This window comes from Photinus pyralis, unplaced genomic scaffold (assembly GCF_008802855.1).
Source record: "Photinus pyralis isolate 1611_PpyrPB1 unplaced genomic scaffold, Ppyr1.3 Ppyr1.4_LG5, whole genome shotgun sequence".
NCBI classification, from domain to species: domain Eukaryota; kingdom Metazoa; phylum Arthropoda; class Insecta; order Coleoptera; family Lampyridae; genus Photinus; species Photinus pyralis.
Genome location: NW_022170596.1, coordinates 3,714,429 through 3,728,710, shown reverse-complemented (window position 1 = coordinate 3,728,710; position 14,282 = coordinate 3,714,429). Strand labels below are relative to the sequence as shown.

At 35.4% G+C, this 14,282-nt stretch overlaps 1 long non-coding RNA gene across 1 annotated transcript in view; it reads left to right on the top strand.

Annotated features, from left to right (window-relative positions):
• LOC116172649 overlaps window positions 1-13,335 on the top strand; it is a 43,248-nt gene extending 29,913 nt beyond the window's left edge. The window contains exons 2-3 of the long non-coding RNA XR_004145723.1: window positions 3,191-3,228; window positions 13,277-13,335. This is a non-coding gene — a long non-coding RNA (uncharacterized LOC116172649). The remainder of the gene's footprint in view (window positions 1-3,190; window positions 3,229-13,276) is intronic.
• Window positions 13,336-14,282: the final 947 nt, after the last annotated feature.

The window sequence follows — 14,282 nt, the reverse complement described above, 5'->3', positions numbered from 1 at the left end:
TTAGTCGATCATTCTTGATTGGGGGTTTGTTAAACTGGGAAATTTCAATTGTTAAGTTAATAAGATTGGTGACTAAGGTAAGTTATAATGAAGGGTGAAGGGTATTATTGTGAACTACCTATTATAATAAATTTTTTTTTTCTTCTTTTTTCTTTTTTTTTTCTTTTTTCTTCTTTTTCTTTTTTCTTTTTTCTTTTTTCTTTTTTCTTCCTTTCTTTTTTTCTTTCTTTTTTTTTCCTTTTTCTTTCTTTTTTTTCTCTTAGGTAGTTCACAATAATACCCTTCACCCTTCATTAGAGACCTATTAACGAAATGGAGTCATTCATCAAGCGTAAGTTATAATTTTGAATATATTTGGGGGGGTATTTTGTGTGTTGTGGAGACAATTATTATTTTGATATTGATCTTTAGGAATAAACCAAGATTTCTGGTGGTGCCTAATTAATTTTTACTGTTATTACTACCCTCGTATCTTCTCAATTTCATACGGGAAAGTTAAGTTAGAAATTGAGTGGCGCTCAACCATTGATAAGTGCAACGAAGAAGAAAGATCAAATGCCCAGAACGAACTACCGTTGTGACAGATCTCAAGCTTGTAGTTTCTTGTTTAACCCTGAGCTAGTTGGCCGTTTATGCGGCGGGTTTGAGGAAACGCAGCGCCAACTCTCCCATTATGGTATACAACTCAGATCAAATTTACAAATATAAATACCATACCAAAATGAGACATGAGATACATGTGTTATTTGTTCTTTAAATTAGGTTTAAAAATAATATACAATCTTTACATAATATGTAATATGTATCCGTCGTGACTCGAGCATGTAGTAAACCCAAGATAATAATAAAACGCTTGTTCAATTTAAGGATGTAGTAATAATGCCAGTTTCCATTTTGCTCTTAATACCTAGATCCCCAGCGTAATGATTCGCCTTACCTAAGGCATGCATACAAATTCCCTTTGTATATACATACATAATTAATGCTCGACTATACATGACATATATGTAGCATTAAGCTAATATAATCGAAATCACGACATTCCACAAATAATGTTCTTTAACATTATTAGCATCATCAACAGCGATTTGGAAGAAGTGCGAGATAGCAAAAAAAGCAATTCGAAAGCGACAATTAAATCTCCTGTGGTGGCTCTGGAAAGTCAGCGGAAAGCAATTCCTCTGACATACCACGAGAATTCCAAAGATAGCGTGACATGGTCCGGAATTTCATTCGTAAATATTGTAAATGCCCCAAATAATTTAAACAATCTACGTCGAAAGCTGATTTAATAAAAGCTTCTCGCGCTTCGTCGCTTTCTAATTAAGATATTAGTAGTTAGTGTCCTGCTAATATCCGATTACGCCCCCCGTTCACGTATTCATAAACTCCCACCACTCATTTCCTTTCCAAAATATGATTTGTAACTGGGGTGCAAGTATTACGATATATTATATTTCAACGGGAACGTTTATTACATGGCTTGATTGCTGTTGGGGAGATAAAATGATATTTTGAGACAGCGGACGAATTTTCCTAGTGGAAATTAGTAATAATTGACTTCAAAATTGAAGTGCGCAAATCTGACCACGTTTTTCGTACCGCGTTAATCTTTCGATGTTACCCTCTATTTAGTAATCCCAAGAATCTATTCAGTCGAATTATCTGCTTATTCCCTACCAAATTGTGGATAAGGGACAATAAGAGGATATATTATCGTCGTATATTAAGGATAAGATAAATGATGTCCGAATTCTCTCGGCGTCCATATTGAGTGAAAAAAGGCTTCGGCGCGCGCCTTTGTTGCGGGTTTACTTTGTAAACAATGAGTTATTACTGTAGGTTAATTGTATATGTCTGTAAAGTATGATAAACTGTAATGATAATGTCCGGAGGATTAAAGTGGGATTGCTCTACTTTGTGTTTACACAGTCTCCTGGTAACATTAAACGTTCAATAACATTTTTTTTTCTTTTACTAAACCCTGTTGTACTATATAAAAACGCCACCACTGAAAACACAAGATAAATGCCCCTGCATCCGTTAACAACTCTAAAACTCATTACGATAAGTGAGCTGTTATCTGAAACAGAGTTTCTATTATCCGAACGCGCAACTTCAGTTTATGTCTGATTATCCAATGATAGTTGGGCGGAAAATGTTTGTGATCCCCGCAAGATTGGCAGTCGTTGCAGGGGAGAAAAATACCCTTCAATATGAAAACAAAGAGATAAAGGAAAGAAATCTCATTATAAGAAGGATTGCAGCAAAATGGTTAGTTATTTCTTCGCTGAAAACTTGCAGTCAAATAAATATAAATTATTTTGAAATGAGAAAATTCTTTTCGAAATACTTTCATCCTAAGATATCAAATGAAATGTTGTTTCCTTGGGTTTCGTGTGACGACGACGAATCAAATTTTGTGGCTTTTTTTCTTTTATTATAGCGCGATTGCCACAACATGCGATTTCTGTTTATAGAGTGTACGTTCCGTTGAATGTACTCTTGCTTTGTGTAACAGATTGAATGCGTTCTTAGTAGGTACGTTTTGCATAGTTGGTACCCTTTAGTTTGCGGAAATGCCTTTGTAGTGCAATTGACAGGTCGATCTATGCAAAAAATTTTAATTTGAATTGAAAAATCCAGAGTCATTACGCTACCATTGTTTAAATTAATTATCTGAGCGTCTTAACCCGAATGGGGATTTGCTAGGCTTAATCTAGGTATTATCATACTGCCGTTGTTTACAATATTTTTATTTATAGGTTAGTTTATATCACATGTTCCCGGCAAAATCGAAGTTGATTAATATATCATCTATTCCCTATTGTCTTTATAAGGGAACCCAGTTTTTGGGGTAAACAATGTTAATCGTTTCAGCATATGTTTGATTTTCCAATTTTAGTTCCTTTCCCGAATATCTTATCTGCACGGAAACAGTATCGTTAACACTTGAATATTCGACAAACTAGTAGCTTTATCTAGTAAGATACCGTCAAATCGTATAGGTGGGTTGGATCCCCATCCATCATCCGGGACTGCAATATTACCTACTTCCAGTCGCCGAAGTACGAAACAGTATCGTGTATAAATTGCCTTGGTTGTTAATGATCATATTGCTATTCTACACAAACAAAAAATGTTCTACCTTTTGTTTTGTCTTTGTAAATGACAATATATTTTGTTTCAGCAGGAGACTGCGCATACACGCACACCGTATATTAAGTGGTAAGTAGCCGATATTTTTAATTTGCATAGTTTTCATAATTTACATTTAACTAACTAAACTAAACATCTCTTGGGTTACGTTGCGCTAATAAGCCCCCCAGGTATGATCATGAAATTGATAGAAATGGATAGAGGACACCTTAATTACATGTTATCAGTTAAAAAATTTGCGGAAGAAGCCTTACATTTTCCACAATCTTCATTCAAACTTCACTTCATTTCGTCGTAAGTGAGGTTATATTACTCCAAATTTCATGATTGTTTTTCAGTTGGTACTGATGTTCTTAACATTCCTGAGTGCCAACTTTAGTTAGTTTCTTAAGAGGTTATGTTATTTTTCCACGATTTAATTAACTTTAAACAATGATATACAACTTTATACATGTTTTTAATTATACCATAATAGCAGTAAGTAGTTCTCTACATCCTACATTGCTAAGCAGCGATTCATAAGCGTTCCAAGTTAAGCGGTGATCGCTAACGTAGCTGCGATCCATGGATCCATGGAAAATGCGAGTCCCTTCCCCTCTCGACCGTATTAGGCGGTGGAGGCTAAGCGGCGATCGATACGAAAAAGGCATTCCAAGTTAAGCGGCGATCCCTAACGTAGCTGCGATCCATGGAAAATGCGAGAGATGTCCTTCCCCTCTCGACCGTATTAGGCGGTGGATGCTAAGCGTCGATTCATATGAAACATGCAGGAAGTGCCCGGGTTTCCCCTCTCGGTGATCGATACCAAGAAATTTTTGCCACGTGCAACCTTCTCTACGACATCCTTCTTCCCTAATGCATTCAAGTTTAGACTGTATAAGCTTCAAAAAGTGGTGTCATTAAAATGTCAGTCACATGGAAGTGTCGCTTATTTGGTGTTTAAGTCGAACAAAACCTAAAATTGAATTGTATATTATACCTGTTGTACTACTTTTATTACATTTTGTTAATATACACTTTAAATCCAGCATATTTCATTTTAGTAGACGAAGAAGTTAACATAACCTCCTACAAAAATTTACTGTAACCTTTGTTTATTAGCGGAAAAAGAGCAATCACATAAAATTTTTCAGTTTCGCCAACTTAAGAATTACAAAATATACGTAAAATAACACCAGATTTCACCAGAAAAGGAGGTGAACTTTTAATTAAGATTGTGGAAAATTTAGGCCCTCTTCCGCAAATTTTTTTAATCTAAACGTGTTATTAAGGTGTCCTTTATCCATTTCTATCAATTTCATGATCATACCTGGGGGGCTTACTAGCGTAACGTACCCACTTTCTTGCACTGTATATTTGTGTATATCAAACTAATTCCCGGGGTTGTTAATTTAGAATTTATATCCATATCTATTAAGATGCTAGCCGCCGTCGTCGTGGTTCGTCTATTCGTTTCGGCTACCACGCGGGTGGACCGGGTTCGATTCCCGACCGATGCAATTTATTTTTTTTAATTTTATATATTATTTAGCATTTCTACATTTCGCCAGACTAATGCTGGTTGTAGACGTAGGATGCCACAGAGGCTCGTAGGGGCTGGTATTTCTCGTACACAAGTAAAACAATTCCAAACGCTTGTCTATAGATTAGAATTTAAACACAAGTATAAATTGTGAACAACTCTTGTGGAGATAAAGCGCATTTTTTAAACCAAAATAGTTTAGTAAATGCTTGCGTTATAAGGTTACTTTCTTGGTAAATGATTCATGGGGAGGAGGCTCTTTACGTGTATTTCCTTTAAAAAATGGGGGGGGGTCATTTGTTACCCCAATACAATACGTTTTTACGTTGATTTAAGGAAACACCACTTCCACTACAAAAATAATCTCCTTCTTTAAGATTTTCAACACATATCAACACGTGCGTTAATTAAATTTCGTCTCATCCGAATTTTTTTACATCACGGTTTAGTGGTGGTATCATGATGTATTATTATTTTGCCGTCGTATTTTGTTAAATTGTTTGAGACCGCACTATTACTTTTTTTTATGAATGACAGAAGGTATAATAACATGTAAGGTGGTTTGTTTTGGACAACCTTGTAGTTCACCAATACGTTAAAATATGTATACGAAAAGGCCATGGTTTTTATTAGCAACTTTCAAAACGTGCCTTCCTCAATCTCGGAAACAAATCAAAGCAATGTAGCAGCAATTCAATTTGATATCAGCGATCAAGGCTTGTAATACACCCTCATCAAGCTCTGTACGAGACGGAATCTGCGTTTCTACGGTTCAACAAAAAAAAAACGTAAACATTTATTTCGTCAACCTTTACGAATTTATTGATACCGTAACTTTTTCGGGGAAAATAGGACGAATTTTATATCTGCGCTGTTTACATCTGCCGGTTACATTTTATATTCCTGATGCCTACTTTCCCTAAACAAGTTGGAATACATTTCCTCTTTCATTACCTGCACATTAGAGTTGGGGCGGTGTAAAGATTAATGACATGGGAGTGCTTTTCGCGCCGAATGCTATGAAGAAGGTAATAATTCTTTATTATAAGTTGAGTGTTATACATCAGTTATGTATATATTTTGTGGGAGGAGTAGGTAAACCTAAAATCGAACAAATAGTTTTCGTTATCTGTGCAAAATTTTACTCATATCAAACAGCAGCTGCTCATTTCAGATGTGAACAGTGAGATCTGGTAAATGATGAATATTGAGCAGATACGACAGCTTTAAGCCGGATTGCATTTTGCACTGTTGGTTAAAAATTATAAATTGCAATTCGATGGTATTTTATCGCGAAATTTAAGCACAAAATTACAGGATGAATGCTTTTGTCTTTAAACTGAAACGATACGGAATTTTAATAATACGAATTCCTGCCGAACAAAGAATTAACAGTGCTCGGAAACAAAATTAATGCATTAAGACAACGATATCAACGGGCGAATAAAGACAATGTGTTGAAAGGGAAAGTTTTTTGAAAGAAAAATTCTTTATTATTAAAATTTGATTAAAACGACAAAATTAAACTTTTGTTGCGCGAACAAAGTTTTTTAGTCACGTAAAATATTGCTAAGGGATTAGAAAAAACGTTAATTATACATCTTACGATTAATTACGCAATTTTTGAAGACTTATTAATTATTAAAAGTTTAATGTTGGGGAAATGTATTTTATAAGTAAGTACCTACTTATTTCCTGACTTATTTTAATTTAATTATCAAAAATGAAATGTTTTTCTACCGACAGATCTAGACTAAGTGGTGGCTGGCCCTCTTCTATGCAATAGGTATGATACTAGCAATAGCAACTAAATGCCACAGTAGTTATTGTACCAATACTAAACCTAGGAATCAAACAAAAGTTTCATATGCGCATTCTCCTAAAGTCACCGTGAAAATTACGTATTTCGTTCACTTGTGGATAAATACAGTCAAAAACAAATTTCACACATAGGTTTTGTTTCCTCATAAGGTTTCGTCAATTAGGAAACCAAACACACACGTGCGTTTGACTTTCAACTTATTAGTATGAAGCCGTTTTAAACGGTCATATTTTTAGGTGTAATTTTACTAGTATATCTACATCGCAAGAATTAGGTACAGCAACTTCAAATGGACTTAATAGAAAAGCACTGGCGGGTTCCAATTGTTTTGTGAGTGAGCCGCAGTACAGACTTCGAGCCGCACTTTGGCCACCGTTGTAATATGACGTCAACTCATTTTGAAATATGCGCAATTAATAAAAGTTACCGCGAATACCGGAATTTTAATTAAATTCACGAAATTATTTAACCGGTTAAACCGCGAAATAAGTTATTTGATCAAACCAAAGTCCATATTCCACGAAATGATTCAAAATTCCCAGAAATAATCAAAAAATACCTCCAAAACGCCCTCGCCCAGTAGACATGTTCAACATAATGCTCTGATAAAACCTCAGACAAAGCAGTCGACAGCGGGATTCGAACCCACAACCCCCCGAATAGCAACCGGTAACGCAACTACTCCGCCACCGGCTTCGGTTTATTGATAAAGTAGCTGCTCTTATTCATGCGCTATTTAATAATGAAGGATTCGGTAGACTTTATTGAGAAAGTAATTAACTCTTTTCCAATAAAATAGTATTACTTCTTCATTTCACAAATGTACCTAATGTGGTTGATTTTACACAACACGACATCGATGTATTGTTGTCGAAAATCTACAATATACCTACTGTAATTTGGAAATTACTGGACAATTAAAGTTAGTTTGCTACTAGGGACGGCTTGCTCCCACGATTTTACTACATTTTGTAGCGAACATCAAGATAATACAAACATTATACATACTAGCGCCAAATACCCGACGGGCACACAAATATATACCTTTCCGTTTGCACTTCTACCGAATAGTTCGAAATTTTTCGTTATAAGACGTTTAGCATCCCATAAACGCGTGTCGCTTTAATAATACGCCTTGGGGTAGCATATCTCTCGAATGGGAAATAGAACGTGATGTGAAACTTTACGTTTTTACTCTATGCTATGCAGTGAGTGATGTTCTCTGTTTTTTGTATGTAAACAGATTCCCGTCAACGTCACAATTAAACGGAACACGAAATCGCATAAAATCCATTACATGAAAGGCTATTCAAAGAATTACAAGTGAAATCCTTCGATTGACAATTATAGGAGAAAAGTTTACGTGACGCATAAGGAAACTCCTCTTTACAACAGTACAACCATGCCGTTCAATGTTCTTTACATATATACGATTTCGGCTAAACTTTAATACAAAACTCGTCAGTAAAATGACATTACTTGACTCGGAAATTAAAGTACTCGGCCCCTCGCACTCCGTTCTGCTGATATTTGCACTGAAAGTGTTGACATCACCAGCAGATGCGTCTCGTCCAGAGGTTCCACTTGCCTTATATGAGTACGCTCTTCCGACACTTCGTTTTCAAGATACTCGACCTTTAATTAGAATAATTCTTAAAATATTAATTATTTTTATTTTATAGCAGATTTTTATTTGATATTTTAATAGGTTTGAATGAGTAGACTAAGTGCCACAAAGGCAAGAGTAGGTAAACTGAAACAAGCCATTATGCATTCCAATGACATCTGTCATTCTTATTGAATATGGGACGCGGAGCACGAAATAAAATTAAGTTCAAAACAAAATACAATATTGTTTCCATGGAAACGACGGTATACTAGAGCAGATATTTCATGTTGTTTGGTTTTAACAAAACACAAAAAAATCCTTAATCCGGCTTGAAGGGCGTGACAGCCGCGGTTGGTTCGGTTTTGGCGCCAATCCCATCTTGTCTCATGCCATAAGAAGATATCAAAAGTGAAAAGTTCGCACAAAATTACATCCTCGTATTGGTATTGGTATTAATCACATTCAATGATTTTGAACCTATGCGAAGGTCGATGTGGTTTCACTTTCTCTTTCTTCGTGTCTTCGAATTAGGCATGAAAATGAAGGTTTTCGGGACGAACCAAGGACGTGACCAAGGACGAAGAAACATCTGTGTTGACGATGCAAACTAATTAAGTGGGTGCCTATTATTGTGTTAACAAAAAAGAGTTTATTACATGTATGGAATATGTGATGCACCTCTAAAAAGCATTATGCGGGTCACTCTGTAATTGGGCGCAAGCCTGTTGAGGACCCAGAACAAGAGAGGGATAATACATAAATAAATAAATGAATCATATACAAAAGGAGTTTCGATATTTATTATGAATGGACTGTATATTATGATATGCTTGCTATGCTTTTCGTATAAGAGGAATGTTAAAAGAATATAGACATTTTGTGGTTGTATTGGGCGCAACTGGTACAAATTTGCCTATTTTTTATGAAACATCCCTTTAAAAATGATGTATGTGTGAAGATCTCGAGGATCGTTTGGTATTCAGTTGTATCGGATTTTTTTGCAGTATATAACTCACTGCAGCTTCGTTTTAATCTCGGTTTCGCAATTGTTTCTTCGAAGAACCCGAAATGTACGACGTTATTGAAAAAACCGGTTTAACCAAGTTAAGGTCTCGGACGGACGTGGAAAGTGACCATAATAGCACCTTCCAACATCATCAGTGCTAACAAAAATTTTTGAAGAGGAAGTTCGCACTTTGCGCCAGCCACTCAACGGAATCTGCGTCAAAAGATCCGAGAAGCAAATCTAAATTTTCTGAATAAATTTGTAATAAATTTTGAGGACGTTGGTTCTTCGTTGTTAAGTTGTTGAAGAAAGAATTTGGACGCTTAAGATGTTTGAATCCTTAATATTATACGAATGGGGTCAAATTAATTCCACTGATGAATTTCCTAGAAATTCGAAGAGCCTGAATCATATACTGGGGGTTGTAAAGCCTGGTGTTTTACAACTGGTAAATCACCAAAATTTATTCAAGGTTATCGTCAAGAAAGTTATTTCTCTCTGGACAGCTCGAAACGCATTCCACATCAATAAAATGGAGTTGGCGAATTCTTTGATTTTTTGGAAGGTAACCTAGGACAATCAAATCAGAGGGCTAATTAAAAGACGCGAATGAAGATCAAAATCTGTAGACGGCGAGGGCGCCACCAGAAGTGTTTGGTCTGTCTTGCTTCCGACGAAAGTTCATCGTATCACGTTGGCGTCGATGTTGGAACTGCCAATAAATACGCTTCAGTTTGCTTAAAATGTCAATTCCGTTGGCTATATAAGCAAATTGAAAGTTTATAGAAAAATCATTAAACATTTTCGGGAACACTCGAGAATTCCCGAATAATCAGAGCATATTCGCCTTCACTCCTTATTGCTGGTGACTCGGTACACTTCAGGGCACCTGGTGGCGATCCGATGTCTCTCTAGATTTCTAGAATATTCGTTACAATATGAATATCTCGCTATTGATTCTCCGTTCTGTAGATAATAATAGATTTTGGTGATCTTTTATGAAATTAACTCACTTTAATTGGTAACTAATGATTGCGGTATTAATAGTAATTTCACCCCTAGAAGAGTAAAAACAATATGTAATTACAAGAAGACGGGCCGTGTGATTATTAGGTCAAACTACCTACTGAGTCTGATGAAGTTTGAACTTAACTTAAAATTCACAAAGGCAATTCAAACAAACCAAACCTACTATAATACACTCAACCGTAAAAGCTGAATTCTTCACGTAAACTCATCATTGACTTTTAAGTTTAACACCGAGTAATTGTTTAATCACACCTATCAAAACATAAAGCAATATCTAGGAAAGTAATGGAGTTCATTTGACATTTAACTGAGTGGTACAATGAGTAAACAATCGACATAATAAGGATTCGGTTCTATTATTTTACGATGCGGTTGCACAATTGTATTGATACCTAGTTTACTGACAGAATTGTGGCAAAACACTCGAAATCGCCCTTAGAAAAGCTTTCCCTCTTTTTTACTTCTTTTACGTCTACAATTTACAGCTAACAATTTAACGTAATAAAACGTTTACGGATTATGGCCGGGATACAAAAGAAGTGTCCTGAATGCAACTTCTAAAAAATTGTCAGATGGAATAAAGCGACGCAATTTTTTAACGTCGAGAGTCCCCTCCCCGAAGTCACCTTTTTGCGTCTCAAAGACTTATTGCAGTCGAAGTAAAGTTTGACAAATTAAATTAATCTTGAAGGGGAGAAAAATATGTTGTTGCTGTAAAAGTAAAAACAAAAATATTAAAGGGGGAAATTTATCAGGCACGTTTCTTACGTAAAGAAGTTTTGCGATTTTAATTGATTGCGAAGATCTCTTCAATATTGGGGGATATAAACCTGTAGTTACGCGGATCCCATGTGGATGAAATTTACTATAGGGAGCGAAAAGCTAGCAAAACAAAATATTTTTGCAAAAGCTTCCAGCTTCCACTGAATAGTGTTGCGAGAGTAGGTTTAGTATTAAATCTGTTATAAGCTCTTTTAGGGGGTCGGTGATACAACAAAACGTGAGTGGAAGTTATGGAACAAGAGGGTCCTTCATTGCGCGATGGAACCGTTTAACAAATGCTACAAAGATCCGACTAGGATACGTTAGTTTATGAATATTACAACAAATATTCGCATATTCTATCTGCGTTATATGAGAGTAACTTTCAAATTAATTTAAGTGGATCCATATCATAGACGCATATAAATAAATAAATCTATATTGATCTTAATTTTAATCATTCTGTTTTATATGCAACTCAATAAATGGCTATTATTATTATTACATATAAATCTAAAAATTCCATTTGCAAAAAGACGTGTCTTAAACACACGTTTCAAAATTGTCGTGGTTTTAAAGATAAATTAACGAAGTGGGGATTTTGTGTTTAATTTAAAGCCCTGAAGGGCATGGTGCAGATTTTGTCTGTCACACCCATGTAAATAGATTATAAAGTGCATATTATTGTTATGACGTTTTTGGGACAAAGCTCTCATGAGTTTGACAAAAGATATTTTGCAAAGAATTGCTTAGCATCTGCTTACTTCACAAACAATTCCTTTAGTCACTGTAAAATGCAATATGTATAAATCTGTAGCTTCAAGTAAAGTTACTTAATAGGGTTGCCTTTACACGCTTGATCGTAACACAACTAAAATTAAATTGTATGGCAAATAACCTTCTAAATATATAAATGTGTTTCGTGGAAACATTCAATCGGCTATTAAATATCAACGGGCGAGTTGCAGTTAGTTGAAAAATGTTCACCATCATTATTAAAGTAAGAAGCAGATTTTAGAGCTCAGTAACTGCCATTAAGGTATGTTTGGAGTTTAGGAAAATTCATCACCGAAACATTCATCGCTCCGTAATATATTGCTGTGTTGCCCCACGTTGGCCGCCAAACAAATAATACAAATAATGGTATTCGGTCAATTACACCGCTTACAAAACACCTGTCCAGCTAGCTCAAACAGATAGCAGGCGGAAAACGGTAGATGGGGAGTGCTTCGGGCGCCACCAGAAGTGTTTGGTCTCTCTTGCATCTGGACAAGATGCGATAGGCGATGGTCAGCTCAGGTAAGTCGAATGGAGAACGGCGATCCCAGGAATTCTAAAGGACAAGCGGTGGGCGGCTACTGGTGAATGCTGAAACAAATGCATAGCAATTTCCCTAAGCGGGAACAGTCGATAGTCGGATTGGTAGCGGTTTCTACGGGAAAGCAATTGCAGGAAGCGATACGACATCTCCCCCCTTATAATTAATGTAACGTAAAGTAGCAAAAAGCGGATGTACCCCGACTTAATCGAATCGAACTGTAACCCATTACGGTGAATTATACTTATCCAAATAATCGGAGTGAAATCTCCAAACTCGGCAGGTCAGAAATGCCTTTTTATTGCTTAGAATGTGACGTCAAGCGGCGTAATCTGTTATCACGTTGATATTTTCCTTAAACTGCACGACCTTGTCGGTTTAATGCTGCATTTTCGTATACCTTTAGAAATCTAAAATCGATTAATGCGTAATTAACGGACCTAAAAATTAATAAGATTAATTCTCTTTCTTCTTCCCTGGCAAGAGACGTTTCGGCGGCTGTAAAAACAATTGAAATCTTTTGACGGGAACGGTTGCAAACGGGCGGATTAATTGCAGCTTACGGTTTACGGTAGCGGCGGTTGAAAAACAACTCTAGAAATTGATTTAATTACCTTTAGCTTCTATTGGTGTAACATACACGAGTTTGTTACATATACAGTACATTCGAGATGAGAGGGTCACATCAATATCTCTTTTATTTGGCGAGCTACGAAAAATTTGTTAAAATATAATTTTATATTTAATAATAATAGTGTTTATTAACGCCTAGGGCAATTTACAATATAATGTAGGTATAACAATAATAGGAATAACTGCGTGTACCTGAATATGAAATAGTACATTTTAAACATTGACAATAGTAATAACATTTGATAATAACAAAGATTCTCATCACAGTGGGGAGGTAAACATTTTAATACAACATTAAATTAGCAAGTCAAAATTAACAAATTACAAGGCGATCAATTGAAACCAGTCAAAAAAAAAATAACTGAGTCATTATTATATCGTATTGTTTACTAATATTGGATTCAATTTTTTTACAGGAGCCCATCTTTTGGAATTGAATTTTGATTGGAACTCTCTCAAACACACATCTCATAGGGTAAGTACGTGACCCAACCCCAACTCTCAAGATTGTAATTTTTAATTTTGAAAAAATGAACATTAATATTTTTATTCCCGCAAGATTAACTACCAAGTTAATCTCCTTCGTGCTCCAGCATATATGTAATTTAACTTTTCCCAAAGTGCCCGTAACCAAGATGAACAAGAGATAATTGAGTTACATAAAAATTATTTAATTTCCCACAAACGAATAAGGCAAATTATTTTCACGGAAAATTAGAAAATTATTTTTCGGGAATAAACGCGGACGATTTTGTTTCGTTTGCGAAATATGATCTTGTAAATGGGATAGGACGCATTATTTGGGTATATCGGCAAAGCAAGAATTTGGCTTTGTTAACTTTATGCGAAGAAGAAATCTTGTTACGCCGTTCAGTTTAGTAGACGCGTAAAGGAGGAAAATAAATATTTGTTAAGGTTGAACTGAAACATAAAAGAATGCATAAAGGAGATATGAATATTTGTTGGCAGTTTCTGAAATTTTCTAATAAGATCTAACCAATTTCTGTATTGTTTCACATTTATCTTTACGTTCCCCTTTATGCCAAATAATATCTTGAGTGTATTACTATTTTCAAATCACTAGGTACTTATTCCGGAATTGTCGATATGCAAGATAAATGAAAGTTTGATTCATTACATTTGAAACAAAATAAAACGGTTCTTAACCCTGGAAGTGACGTCTCTCCCATTATTTGAAACGAAATTGCTCGGACTTTTGTTCATTTTAATTCCGGAATTTTGTTCATTTTAATTCATTAATAATAGTAATTAAATTATCAGAAGCTTGAATTATTCACAATATAATTGGTCTCATACTAACGTATTTCGTTTGTCAAAATCAAAGTGCTTATCTGTTCCCAATGTTGACTTCTTTCATTCCATATTCGCGCGTTATAAACAGTCAGAAAAGACGTGAATTGA